Raw genomic sequence first — 15,267 nt, 5'->3', positions numbered from 1 at the left:
CGAGACCTACGTTTTCAGGCGGACTAGAGTTCGCCTGCTTGGTCCGCGGACCGAGTTCGACGCGCATTCACACAGACCTGAAAAACCGGACTATCGAATTCTGGTCCGAAAGTCCGGACCAAACAGCCCCTGTGTGAAAGCGACCTAAGAAGTAATTCCATGGACTTCAAGATGGCGGCCGTGCAGTAAGCAACTCACACCACATGCTCCCGGTGGTAATTGACTAAACTATCTGAAAATACGGTTGAATTCTGAATACCCCCAGAGAAAAACGAAGGGGAAGACAATTTCAAGGTTACCCTATCGTGAAGATGTAATGGAGAACTCTGAATCAGAAGGAAAAGGCGATAAGGAGTCGGAGATAAACAGACGCTCCACCAGACACAGACAGACCCATATGCCGGAGGCTTTGGGCCTAGGAACGGTTAGCAAGAAGCTAACAGCGGTAGACGCCAGGGTACAGACGGCGAGTAGGGCTGAACTAAGCGCTAGCAAAGAGATGCACAAGGAAGAGATAACAGCGGGTGCGGAGACGGGAGAGGGAGAAGGAAAGACGGCTATGACAATGGAAAACATGCGCTCGCTCTTGAGAGAAGATGCAGAAAGAAGAAGCCACCAGACAATGGAAGCCATGCACACGCTCTTGTCAGAAGAAGCTGAAAAAAGAAACCAACAGACGATGGAAGCCATGCGCTTACTGTTGAAAGAAGAAGCGGAAAAAAGGAACCAGCAGTTAATGGGGGAATTTACGCAGTTGGAGGAAAAGCTGGAGAAACAAAGCGAAGCTTTATGGGCAAGTTGGGAAAGAAAGATAAAAGACGGGTTGGAGGAAAAGATGGAGACATGTGAGGCTACCGTGGCTAACCTAGATCATTGGGAGAAGGAATGCCAGAGGCTCCGAACTGATAGTAAAGAGATGGGAGAGAATATGGAGAATATGATCAACTATGCTAAACGGAAGAATCTGAGAGTTATCGGCATACCAGAGGAACAGGACCCGAAAGGACCGAGAGGGACGATGACAGAATACTACTCAAAGATGTTCGGGGGGCTAGCGGGGACAGGAGTCTTCACTAAAAATCCCAAGCTGGAGGCGGTGTACAGAGGAGCCCCCGCAAGAAGGAAAAAGAAAGGTGAAAACGGAACCGGGAGGAGGCCACTCATAGTGGTATTCTCCAACCAACGGGACAAAGAAACCATACTAGACATCGCAAAGAAGAAACGAGTTTTGACACACGAAGGACTACAAGTGAGGATATACCAAGACCTCGCCCGACCCTGGTCAAGAAACGGGAGGAGTACAGGGAAGTGAGAGACTACTGCTTTCGGGGGAGAGGACAGACGGGCTTTGTACGGGGAGCCATCCTGAAGGTGACATGGGAAGGAAGGACCACTCTGTGTGAAACTCCCGACCAAGCACGACGAGCCTGTGGTATGACGGTGGGGACAGACCCAGCGCGACAGGGACAGTCACCTGCGGGGCAAGGAGCAGAGGAAAAGCAACAGGAGGGACCGACACAGTAGGATGACACGGGTAGATAAGAATGGTATATTAGGGAAGGGAGGGGGGTAAGGGAAATAATCTATAAAATCGGGCAATTTCAATGATTCAATATATAGGCAGTACGGGTACATTAGGGATTCTCTAAGACAGTGTATCTCAACTGGTGGGTCGCGACCCAAAAGTGGGTCGCGGGGTCATTTTTATTGGGTCGCGGATGTGTGTGTTAAAAAAATAATAAAAAAAAAAAAACGTTTCTTTAATTTTTTTTTTTTTTTTTTTTTTTATAATTTTTTTTTGCTACCTATCTTTGTGGAAGTGGCTTAAGACAAAGCAGAGGAACAGATTGGACATTGAGCATGACCTCAGAGTTGCTTTGTCTACCATCACCCCAGACTTTGAGACTCTTGTCAGGAGCAAACAACAACCCCTCCGTGAGCCTTAAAGAAAACTGTAATGTACAGGGCAATGTCCTACTGGAATAGACTTCCACAATATTTGGTTTCAATTACCAGTAAGGTGGTGTTAGATCCTGATCAAACTGGCCAGTATCACGTCTTCGTCTGTTTGGCTCTCCATCCAATTCCTCTGCGTTGTGTCATTTTAATGGTCCTGACGTCTCCTATACTGGCAGATAAGATCCTTATCTCTCCCCGTTAGTACAATCCACAAACCATAATAATTCTCCACCTCCGTAAGAATTCGACACTCCGACAACGTGAAATACCTTACAAGGAAAAGCGTTGTTTATTGCTATAAACAGAAACCTCAGCTCAGATGTTAACAGATTGTATTGTCCTTGAAGAGTCTATTCTAATGATCTTTCGGTGTGTTCAGTCTATCTAATGATCTTTCGGTCCAGTCTATTGTCCCTCTGCTATTTCAGTCCAACAATGGTCAGGCCTGTTCGTTAGCCAAGACCATCCTCGTGGTAGCCGAAGCTAATGATGATGTGGCATTCTTCCTCCCCCCCCCCCCTTCGTGATGAGAGGAGAGAGAGTCTCTCCTGGTTTCTTCCCTCTTAGTCTCAGTCAGATTTTAGTCTGCCTTACACCCGGAAACACCGTTCGACTTATAGATCCTCGCCGTAGCAACGACGGCCCCCCGCCCCTCTCCTGGTTGTCATGCGACGCTCATGACAACTGCTAATAACCTTTCACACATTTCAAAACGTTTCTCTACTGTTTCATCAAAGATGTCACCCCTCCCCCTCGCTCTTATCAATTTGTTCTTACAAGGAATGTCAACATTCGGCTGGCTGCTAAACATTCTGCTGGCTACTGGACCACTGTTCTATCACCGTCTTCCATGCACATTTCGATCTCACCGTTTTAGCTGTGGTCATCTCCCCCCAATCTATACATCACATACATTGAAAAAGCACCCCAAATCCTTCAGTGGGATTCAAGAGGAGACTACGAGTGGCTGTAATGCAGAAAGAGATTGATTTTGGTTGGGTCTAATCTGTGTCTAATGAATGGGTTCTTGTGTTGGGTTATGTGTTGATTTGGAATGTCTTTGTCTAGTGGTTATGAGGAGTATTAGAGTATGAGTGTATGGAATGTTGTGCTGTTTTTGAGCACGTTTTAGTTTTCTCTGAGATGTCTTCGTTTGTTGTTTTATTGATATTTGTTGTTTTATTGATATTTGTTATTGTTCTATATTAGAAAATGTTGCATACATAGTCGTTTGTATGTCTGATTTTGATTGGTTTAATGTTCTATAATTGTTTATATATTTTATTGGTGTTTTATTGATATTTGTTTTGTTTTTATGTTGTTTTATTGATTATTCTTGTTTAATTTTATATGTTTGGATCCAGACCCCAGGAAGAATAGTCGCTGCTGAGGCAGTGACTAATGGGGATCTGAAATAAAGAATTGAAATAAAGCTCACAGACCCCCCCCAAGGATGAGGCGTTCAGGCCCGCAGAGATAGAGAGAGCAGTGTTACCTCTAGGAAGAGAACGTGGGGGTCTAAATATACAAAATAAACGCAAAAGCGTGCTTACTTGGATGAAAAGACAACAGGTTGATGTGGCTCTTTTAAGCGAAACGCACCTTTTATTGGCTGACAATGTAAAGCTGGCGGATAAAATATATCAAAACATAAGCTACTCATCTTTTGGAACTAGAACTCGTGGTGTAGCTATAGTCGTGAAACGAAAGTTGAATATTAAATTGTTGGACGTATGGTCTGATGCAGATGGCCGAGTAACTATTGCTAAGATAGACTACTGTAACAGGAAAATCGCTTTGGTAGCGGCTTATGCCCCTAATCTTTACGACGCTAACTTCTACAATTCACTCACTAGAGCAATGTTAGATCTCCCTGGGTATTCATTTATAACTGGTGCGGATTTTAATGCCATCTGGGATCCCTCGATTGATAAATCTAGTCTCACCACATCCAATGACCAGAAACAGGCCTCTAACTAAACGATATATGTTCACTACCAACATCCATACAACAGAAAATAATTATTCTGGCAGGCGTTACAGGAGCCAAAAAGCTTATCGCTATGAGATGGAAAGAACCTGAGAATCTCACAGTAATTCACTGGTCCCTGACATTGCTGGACGTTATTTATTTGGAGATATCGACTGCTTGGGTGGTTGGGGTGGGACAAGCAGGTATTGAATTGTGGACTGCGGCGGCCGAGGTAGTTAAAAGCTCAATGTAATGTGCTCGCAAGGGTTTCCCCCCCGATAAGATAAACCCAATGGAAAAACATGCACAACAGATCGCTAACGCTGTTGCGTCCTTGACGAAGACGGACAGGAGCACTTGGATTGGTCCCCGGGGCGCGGGTCACGTTGACGCCCTATCTGCTCCCGGCTGCCCATGGGGGGAAGGACAATGGGATGGGAAAAGTGCAGAGAGACATTTCATCGGCGACTCAGTGCATGTGTGTGTGTGTTCCTGTGGGTCGCCCATCTCGCGTGTGTGTGTTAAACTGCATGACAAATAAAGACTTCTAGTCTAACCAATTATAATGTAGCGGCGGAGTGGGGGGTGGGGTGTATGTCCTGGGGGACCCGGCGTCTGTTGTCTAATGTCTAATGTTTGTGGTGTTTTTGTTTTTATTTTTATTTGGTATATTTGTATTTTGTATTTATTAGTTAAGTTTAGACCTGTATGTATTATTTCTTATTGTTTTGTCAATATTATTATTGTTGTTGCTGTTAAAAAAATAAAAAATTAGATAAAAAAATGTAATCCTCCTCCAGATTCTTGAACGTGTGAAACGGTCTCCCAGAACAAACTCATCTGATTAACTCTAGGACTAGCCTCCAGAGCACATGTGGGCAAACAACACTTCCAGTTGCTCGGCTGGCTCCCTCTGGAAGCCAGGGCCCTCATTCATCAACGTGGCGTAGAAAATGTTCTATTTCCACACGTAAGCACAGAATTTAGAATCAGTGCAGGCACAAAAAAAAAGGGATTTACCACACGTAAATATATCACCTTGGCCCTGCGCCGAGGCTCGTGCACACTTTCACGTATTTGCATACCAAAACCGCCCCGATTAACCATATACGGTAATGGACACCCCCATGAAATGTGGAAGAATGGACTAAACCGAGGGAAGCGTGTTATGAGACAGGCTGACAGACGTGTACACGTACGGTGATGTCGGATATGATATCTATTAACCATTGCTGCATGGGCAGCGCAAACACTAATAAAGACCGTGCTGGAATATGACTGCCTTTTTCCGTTTTGTTTGATTAATACCCAGGGATTAAAGTTCTCCTCAATTTTATTCCAAATCGCGACGGATTTTCCGTAAATTTTCTACCTGCTGCTGATGATTTCTAGAGGCATACAATCTATTTTGATGTCAGTATTGGGTAGCCTATATAAACAATAATACGAGAGCATATACAAGAACAATGAATCTTACTGCCATGTATGATGTAGCAGATACGCCATGTGATCAATACAAACATGAACTTGAATTCCATCATGTCTGTGTGCGGGTCACTGCGGGAACTCACAAGGCTGTTGTCACAATGTAAATAAGAACGTGCACTGAAAAGTTACAGTATGTAGTTGGTTGATTATTTGTATGACAGTCAGTAAACCCTTGCAAAAAGTATCCGTTTTATTTAATGAATTGAAAACATGCAGCATGCCTTTCCTCCCGGCATGCAGCAACAACATGTATCAGGAAAATGTGCATCGCAACATTGACTGAGTGGAATCCCTTTCTATTCACATAACTGCATTTGTGATGGAGCTTTGACAGCTACAGTAACAGTCTATTGCTCGATCCATCTCCAATATCACGATGGACCGTGCCGGTGGCAAAGACCCGAGGGTGGAGAGGACTTGAATGAATTCCATCATCATATTTATATGTTGTAAACTTGTGTCTGTCCACTATGTTTGTTATTGCAAGGGTTTTGTAATACACATACACCCTGGTGTCATTGCAATGCGTTTTTTATTCTTTCTTATACAGTAAAAAGGGGGAAGAACACTATATCGTGGGTGTTCATATGACTTGTATTCTGCTTACAGCTTCGAAATTCCACTTGTTTCGTTTAACGTAAAGCCTTTTAAATATAATCAAAACGTTCCCGTGTTTCTGCGGTCTGTGCGCAAAATAATAACGAGTTGAGCTACGAGGAGCGCAGTCAGTCAGTACACCCCGTATATTCCGATAACGCTATATAAACCATGCTGCATTCATTCTGAGAGAAAGATCTATTATTCCAAATGCTATATTTATAGGGTTTTGACCATAATTACACTACTGTTGCTATTTTACAATGAACTATAATGAATTACGGTTCATACAGAACATGCCAGTGTTGAAACTAATGCACAGAAGCTCATTTCCTTGTTGTAATAATATATTCTACCAACGGGCGCCAGGTACGCATGGTCCGAGCTGTGCGTAAATATAAGCACGAAGTCAAGTTCAAGTTGAAATTGATGAATCCCACACTCTGCTTAGAAATGGTCGTACGCACAGCTTAAGCACATATCTGTGCGTAAATCACGTTGATGAATGAGGGCCCAGGTCCGTTCAACTTCAGCTCAACATAGTTCACAACATTTATAATAATAGGGCCCCCTCTTATCTTACAAATTATTTTCAGTGGAACAGGGACATCCATACCCATAACACCAGAGCCAGCATTGCTGACCTGCGTATTCCAAGGTTCAAAACCAATATGGGCAAATGTTCTTTTAAATTCTGGGGAGCCACAAATTGGAATTTGCTACCTTCACAGCTCAAATGCATCAGTAGCCGGCACAATTTTAAGAAAAAAGTAAAATCTTGGCTCCTCGACAATGTCCAAAACTAGATTTTAAAATGCATGAAAATGGTGTCTGATACATTGTTGCCTGTGGCTATGTTTGTATTGCTTTTAAAATGTTCACGTCTATGTAGTCTGTCAAATTGTTATTTATGGTCATGTTTTGTATTGCTTGTCTGTCTGAGACCAAGGACCACAATGGAAATAAGTCTTGACTTTTTTGTGTAGCATCCTTGATGTTTTTCTGGTATCTTGTATCTTTAAAAATGTCTAATAAAATAAAATAAAATCAGTCTCCGTAAGTGGCCAAAATCATCGCAGCTGGGTTCACATGAATGAAAAACGTCACTCATTCTTTCAGCGCCGGACCCGAGTATAGTCGGGTTAACTCGCCGAACGTTCGGCGCCAGACCCGAGTATAGTTGGGTTTTGGTCGTTATTTCTTTTATTTAGTGCTGTCAGGCAATTAAAAAAAATTAATCTAATTAATTACAGGATTTGTAATTAATTAATCTAATTAATCACATTTTAATTGCATAACCATTTTATGCCTGATATTCTATAATCATATTTCAAATAGCATGTGTCCGGATGGCAGAATTCAGTACTGTATCTACAAAACCTTCTGTTTAATCATCTTCCATCTATTAATTTGCTTAGATTTTTCAGGTCTGGTCAATTTGAGCATGGTGTTATTCACAGTCAAAGATTTTTCTTTTTAATTGATATTCTCATTTGGTTCATTACAATTTACTCAAGCCTAGTACAGACACAGTATTTCTGACACTGGGAATACATTCCCTGAGATCCATAGATGTCCCTAGAATCAGATACCAAGAACATGCAAATGGACCATATTAAAAAAGTCTGTAAATGTGTATTCTACGTTCTTATGCAATGAATGAGATAAAAAAATAAAAATTATAAAAAAAAGAATATATATATATATTTTTTGTAATAAATTTTGAGTTCATTTTCATAACGCGATAATTTGCTGTGTAATTAATTAATCTAATTAACACGATTAACTGACAGCCCTATTTTTATTCGCTATTTCCATTCATAATCCATCGAGGGAGCCTGATGTTATCATTGGGAATGGGTCTGAGATCGCAAACGTCCAATACCACTGTCTGCCACCTTGCTGCCGGTATTGCACATCCTTGGAAACTCTCTGGCTTTGGCTATGCGTCGATCTAAAAAGTCTGGTCCGGGTGTTCCTTGTCGGGCAGGACAAGCGTTTATAACGCATGAATTGAGGAGAATCAAGCACTCCCGGTTCATGTTCTTTGGTGGATTATGTTGGCAACACGATCGACAGCAATACTTGGAATGGCGATCAGATAATTGGAATATTCTTTTTGCAGTACATCCTAGTCAAGGTAAGGGCTATATGGTATCAATCTTGCGTTGATCCAAGAATCCATTCACAGCGATCCGACCGTATGTGTGTAATGTGTGTGTGTAACGTATTCCGTTGGTGGCGATCAAAGCATGGAAAAACGACCCCACCCCCACCCTTTCATGCATTCATGATGAAACATAATACTGATAATATAGCGTTGATTTCAGATTGATTGTTGATACAGGCGAGAAACGGCACGGTTTTGAGTGAAATGCACTAAACGCTGCATAGAGTAGTTTTCTGGGATTAGACAGGATTACTCTAAAACTATACTCATATTCACCACGGTATAAAATGGGAATGTATGGATGACATTTTCTTTTCTTTTTCACAAATTGAACGATAGATACTCAATGTCAAATTGGCAATATTATTATATCCATAGCTATGATATTTAATATAGTTTGAGCCCTGCAAACACTGCCTTGTATCCGTATACTTTAAAGCGGTGGCCTAATTACCACACGGTACACAGTGACCTCTGGCGTCCAATGAGTTAAACTGGAAGCGTGTTCTCGTACACCTGAATTTGCATACAGACACGCCCCGCCAGCTCCTTATAAGGCGAAGGAGGCGTGTGCATCTCTGCTGTGCTGACACATTCAACAGGTAGCGCGGAATCGATTTGCGACTGATCTCAAAATGAGATTAGATTCAAATGTATTGTCATTATACAGCACAAGTACAATAGACCATCCAACCAGAGTGCAAATGTAACAGTAAAGTGCAATCGTAACATACAATGCACAGGTGATGAAACTGGTAAAAGGCTTCATTTGGGATAAATAGTTGGTGATTGCATTCAAGATTCTACAGACATCCTCGGAATTCAATAATTATAATAGAGATAAATATGACAACCACATATTACGTTTTGCATTTATAGTCCTGACTCAATGAGGCATCGTGAGCATTACACACACACACACACTGCAAACTAAATAAATAAGAAGTAACCCGATCGGTAACCCGATCACCGCGGATATATGGAATAGACTAAGAATAGAACAAATTCCATATAAATCTATAGCTTATTAACGATGCAGCAGATATTTTGAAGATACTGTATACTGTACATACAGACACAAAGCAATTTGCGACTGATCTGTATAGTGGAATAGACAATAGATTTATATGGAATTTGTTAATCTATTATAGTGTATTCCATATATCTGCGCAATTGGTTGTAGTTCCTATTCATTTAGTTAGCAGTGTGTGTCTGTATTGCTCACAATGCCTCATTGAGTCATGACTATAAATGCTAAACGTAATTGTTAATGATACAAATATTGTCTTATTTATTATCATTATAATTATTTAATTCCGCGGATGTCTGTATAGAATCTAAGTGACCGCAATCACTATTTATCCCAAAGAAAGTAGTTAAAAACACGGGCACACACATCTGTCCGACTTAAAACTGCCTTTTCGAGTTCGTAAATCCTACATAAATCCTACAAATTTACAATACGAAGCCGTTCGAGAATGCAGAATAATAACAAGGAATTTGTTGGTAACTTTCACGTATGTCCGTTTGAGAATGAGGACCAAGGATGTCATCACTTGGCAGAAGTCCATGGTTCAGGGTAGGCTATCTTATCACGGTTGTGTTTGGAACTCACTGTGCAGGCAAGGAGAAGCGGCAGACAGAACTGGATAAAACCCAATATGGGTGCGTTTAATGGATGGTCAATGTCCAGGCAGGGATCGGTACACAGGGGTGGTAATCGTAATGTCCATGGTATACACGGGGGCAGGAGAATCAGGAGACAGACGGGATCAGAGCAGGGGCAGGTGTCGTCAACCGGGCATGAGCAGGGCCGGACTGGGGAAATAATTCATACCGGGAGATATAGCGCAAAATATAGCCCCAATCAGGCCACTTTTTAAGCAGGAAGTCTGGGGGTCCCCCACCAGGACATTTTTTGTTACAAAGACTTAATTTCCTGCATTCTGGTGAATTTTAGTGCATGTGAATCACAAACTAATGAGCCAACAATTGCTTAGTACAATGTACTGTTATGAACCTCAAATAAAACTGTTGTGGCACTAGCAATGCTACTCTCTCCACCTTTAAAAAGAAAAAAGCAAGAGCACAACATCTTTTTCTATTTACTATTATAATACAGTTAACCACTCTCTCCACCTATTCAAACAGAGCAAGAGCACAATACCATATTCACTTTACTGATGCACTACCCATCAACAGTTAAAATAGCCCTTTACACAAACATTAAATAACAGACCTTTCATTACAATACTATAATAACAGTAGCCACTGCCAGAATAGTGACACATGTATTGCGTGTGGTGAGCACACGCATGCATGCACAACGAAGACAGAAGATTGCGTTGTCTCAATCATTTTAACTATAAAATGAGCTCAAAGTATGAGCTCACTGACTGAAATGTCCAACAAAAAGCATCAATTGTCAAATAATATTGATCACATTAACTAGACTAGTAGCAAACTAAACAATATGCAACAACCATCAAATGCACACAGCACACACACCCACACGCACACACTCACTTAAACAAACAACACACTGCAGCACCCACTCTCCACACTTTAGATCACACAAACACACTTTATATTTATTGATAAAGGATTTGCACTACAACACGTACACCTACTGTAAATTGTACCTAAATTGCACCTCATCCCATTTCTGCCTTGCACTATATAGTATTGTATATTAGTACACTGCATAGTATTGTGTATTGTATATTATATGGTAACTCAGTTACGTCTATTCTGCATCGAACATTGTACATATGTCTATACTGAACACTGTGACCTCATTTTTTTTACCTCATTTTTTTTACTTCTAATTTACATACTATACTATGTTATTTTATTTCATACTTATCTTATCTTGTCTTGCACAGTCTCTGGAGCGTAACAGTAAGAAGCATTTTGTATAAAAGTATTCTGTACTTCTGTATGACAACTATTAAAGAAACTTGAAACTTGAACTAGACTAGATGTTTTTGGGGAAATTAGAAAGGGAACAACAACTTAACCCTTGTGTCCATTAGTACACTGCATAGTATTGTATATTATATGGTAACTCAGTTACGTCTATTCTGCATCGAACATTGTACATATGTCTATACTGAACACTGTGACCTCATTTTCTACTTCTAAATTACATGCTATACTATGTTATTTGATACTATCTTGTCTAGCACAGTCTCTGGAGCGTAACAGTAAGAAGCATTTTGTATGAAAGTATTCTGTACTTCTGTATGACAACTATTAAAGAAACTTGAAACTGATCAGATTCTTATTTTTTTGATAACTTTGCAGTGATTATGTTTGTAGCCAATATATGTGGCAAAGGTGTGTAATCTTTGAATTATCTTTGAATTATTTTGACTCTCTTTCATAAATTGTTTATTCAACTTCAGCCCCAATCATAACCACCACATATTGTTTTTTTTGTAATGTCAGATTTAACAACTCCTTTCAGAAAAGTGGGAGTATTTCATTTTTAATCAGAAGTTGAATAAAATATTTATGGAAAAGAAAGTGGGAAATTATTTCAACATATAATCTTTTTATGGCGTTTTTTCAATTTAGTCCCCTAATATGGTAAGAGTATAACACTTTAGTTTTCAGACACAAGGGTTAAATTATTTATTTGTTTCTTGGCAGATTTAACATTGGGCTTTTGACAGGGGAGATGATGCATTGCATGGTAACGTTAGCTAGCTAACATCCACATGTTTATTTTTATCACTGACTAACCTGCTGGTTCCTTGACCTTGGTGCAAGAAAACATTTGATAAATGTTGCCGGATTTAGCAGAATCTCCTGTAAGGGCCTTTCTTTTTCTTTGTTTTATCCCTCTCTCCTCCACCCTTTCTCTTTCTTCCACTGTCCATCTTGACATCAACGTTAATTGACTTTCGCTCTACTGTATCTCTCCCGAGTCCCTCACTACCTGGCTCATTGCCTGGCTGTTATTCTGCATCTGAGTGCCATCTGCCATTCCATTCGCCAATCAGTCAGTTGTATCGCCTGGTCCCGCCTCCACCAATCACAAGCGGCAACACGGCTCCATTGTGTGTGTGTGATCCGCGTGAGGGAGAGAGAGTCAGATAGTTCTCCAACTCTGTCGCAGACAGTGAAATCCTGGTTGTTCCCCACCCACCTAGGTTATCTAACTATCGCGCCGCCGCCCAGACCAGGCTGCAGAAACAAATGAGTGGGGGGGCATAAAATGTTCTCGGGGGGGCAATAATTTTTCAACATAACAGGTTCCCTTTCATCTGTTTCAGCTGGGACAGCGGCGCTGTGGCTTGCTTGGTGCTGCCCACAGTGCTGAACTAAACAGCAGGGAGGCAACTGAAAAATCTAATTTCTCTCTCGCTTAAGAACATTCACTTATACAAAAACAGACTGAACGGATATATATCTTTGGATGGTCTCCATTTATTCAACACTTTTGAATTCACGGACAAACTGAACTGAACTGACAAAAATAAGGTGCATAAAAAAGCAAACAAAATTCCTCCACAGGCTACTCACCCATTATTAGTAGAGCCGAGCGGCAGTTAAAACACTGTCCCTCCGGGGCGGTTAGGTGGCCGAGCGGAGATTGCGTTCGTCACCAGCCCCGGAGCTGTGAGCTGGATTCGCCTGTTCGAATCCAGCTCACAGCTTCGGGGTTGTCACCAGCTTGGCTGGCCGTCTGCACTAATACAATTGGCTGTATTAGAGGGTGGGAGAAGCTGGCGGGGTGGGTCCAGGTCGTTGTAAACAGCGACTCCTACAGTTCGGTCGGGGCGCCTGCTAAGCGCGGATAGGACTCGAGGGGGATAGTGTGGTCCTCCCACACGCTACGCCCTCTCGATGAGAATCCGCGCTGCCAGGTGAAAAGAAGCGGTGATTGGCTGGACGTGTGTCGGAGGAAGCACGTGGTAGCCTCCACTCTCCCAGATGATCTGACTGTGGGGGGTAAGTGCGCAGCGACCAGGAAGGGACTGGGAATTGGCATACGACTAACATTGGGATGGGAGAAAATCGGAGGAAAATGGAGGGGGAAAAAGACCAAAAAAAAAAAAAAAAAAAAAAAACACTGTCCCTCCACTCATTCCTGAAATTTTTTGTTAAATCCTTCTCAAACTAAACACCTACTGTATGCTGCTGAGACTAAACACCTACTGTATGTGCTGCTGAGACTAAACACCTACTGTATGTGCTGCTGAAACTAAACACCTACTGTATGTGCTGCTGAAACTAAACACCTACTGTATGCTGAAACTAAACACCTACTGTATTTGCTGCTGAGACTAAACACCTACTGTATGTGCTGAAACATCCTGATTGATTGAAAACTTTATTAACAGATTGCAGAATGGGTACAATACAGTACGGCTCAATACACACAATTGTTAAGGGGATGCAGACCCGAGAAATACTTTTGTCTTGTTTACATCAGGGTCCCCCATTTTCAATTCATCATGACATTTATGACATACACAACATACAGATATACAGTACTGTACCTGCATGGGAAGCAAAATGCAGATTCTGCCTGAATTGAGTATTCCAGCCAGTCAAATCTTCCATACCAGGAGCTGCAGAGTGCACTGCAGAATGATATTTTTTTCCCAGAGAAAAGGCGTGTAGGAAATGTCTTGCTTCATTCTGTTGTTCTCAGTACCAAGATCTCTTGGCGCTGTAGTAGCCTGCAATGGCCCGTAGCTTCTCCTAGCATGAATGCTAGCAGTGTTGTTGTTGACATCAGAGCCCACGCTACTAGGGGGAGTGGCACTGCTTGTAGTCGTGTTATTATTCAGATGATCAGATCAGTGACAGTGCTGCTGTGGCCCGAACTGGCACATCCTCCCGCGCTGCCCGTTTTCTCATGATTCTCCAACCCAGCTGTCGTACTAAAAAAAAAGAAAACGTCTGATGTCCATAATTATTCATTATATTTAGCTACGCTAACTTTTCAAAGATGGCGACGCCGGTATGAGTACAGTACACACTACTCTGTCTGTGATTGGCTAGTACGTTACATTGGCTAGGTAGTAGCAGAGCTCCGACTGGGTAGTAGGAAACTAGGAATCAGTGTAAGCCAATCACAGGCAGAGTAGGGCGGGTCATTTCGTAGTTCTTTGAGTAGGGTATATCTGCAGTGCTGCAGCCCCATACGGAGTTCTTTACCAGGCTTTATCTCACGGAGGAGATAAAACTGGGAACGAGGTTAGTCATTTCGCCAGGGCGGGCACAGCTGACTCAGTGGGCAGGCCAGGCCCCCTAAAGCCCGCCCATGGCGCCGGGTCTGGCGCCGCCACAACTAGAAACAATGGCCTTTTTTAAATCTGTGCAGGCCAGGCCACGGGAAAACTCCCGGTGCGCCCGATGGCCAGTCCGGGCCTGGGCATGAGTCAGAGCAGTTCCTTGTGAGCCAGGCCAGTGTCTCCAGGTCTTAGCCGGGCAGGTCAGTGTCTCCAGGTCTTCGCCGTGCAGGCTAGGAGAGAGGATGAGAATACAGTTAGACAAGGTCAAAGAACGAGAGATCCAGATGAACAACTAGAAGTATCAGAATAGCGAACAGGAGTAAAATAACATGACTAACTGGTAACAAGAGTTTATGATCTGAAAGCTTCTCCACATATGGGGCGGGGTTATATACCATGATGTACCTACTTGACCACAATGAGAGCGGGAGAAGGGGGAAGAGAGAGGGAGGAGCACTGGCAGACTGGAACCATGACATATCTATCACTGCGCAATCTACTCAATTACCCAGCTTCAGTACAAATAACTAGATTATGGTGTTTTACCGCAATGGATGAAAATTACTTACAATGACTTACAATGATTAAGTGGAATCAACTGTTCTGTACTGTACAGTAGTGATGTGACGATTCATCGATTTGCATCGGTGCGCCGGCATACAAGTTCACCATGCGAGTGCACCGGTGGAATAAGTCCGCATCGGCAAAATTTCAGGCTGAACTCGCGATGCATCTTGTTGTAGCGTCTTTGCATCGGTAAAAACCGATGCATTCATATAATTTCCTCTCATCCACCTCTGTCAGCAGTGCACTGTGACTGCACACACAGC

The sequence above is a fragment of the Notolepis coatsorum genome (genome assembly GCF_963971535.1).
Source record: "Notolepis coatsorum genome assembly, chromosome: 10".
Taxonomy (NCBI): domain Eukaryota; kingdom Metazoa; phylum Chordata; class Actinopteri; order Aulopiformes; family Paralepididae; genus Notolepis; species Notolepis coatsorum.
Note: the sequence above shows the minus strand (reverse complement) of the source record.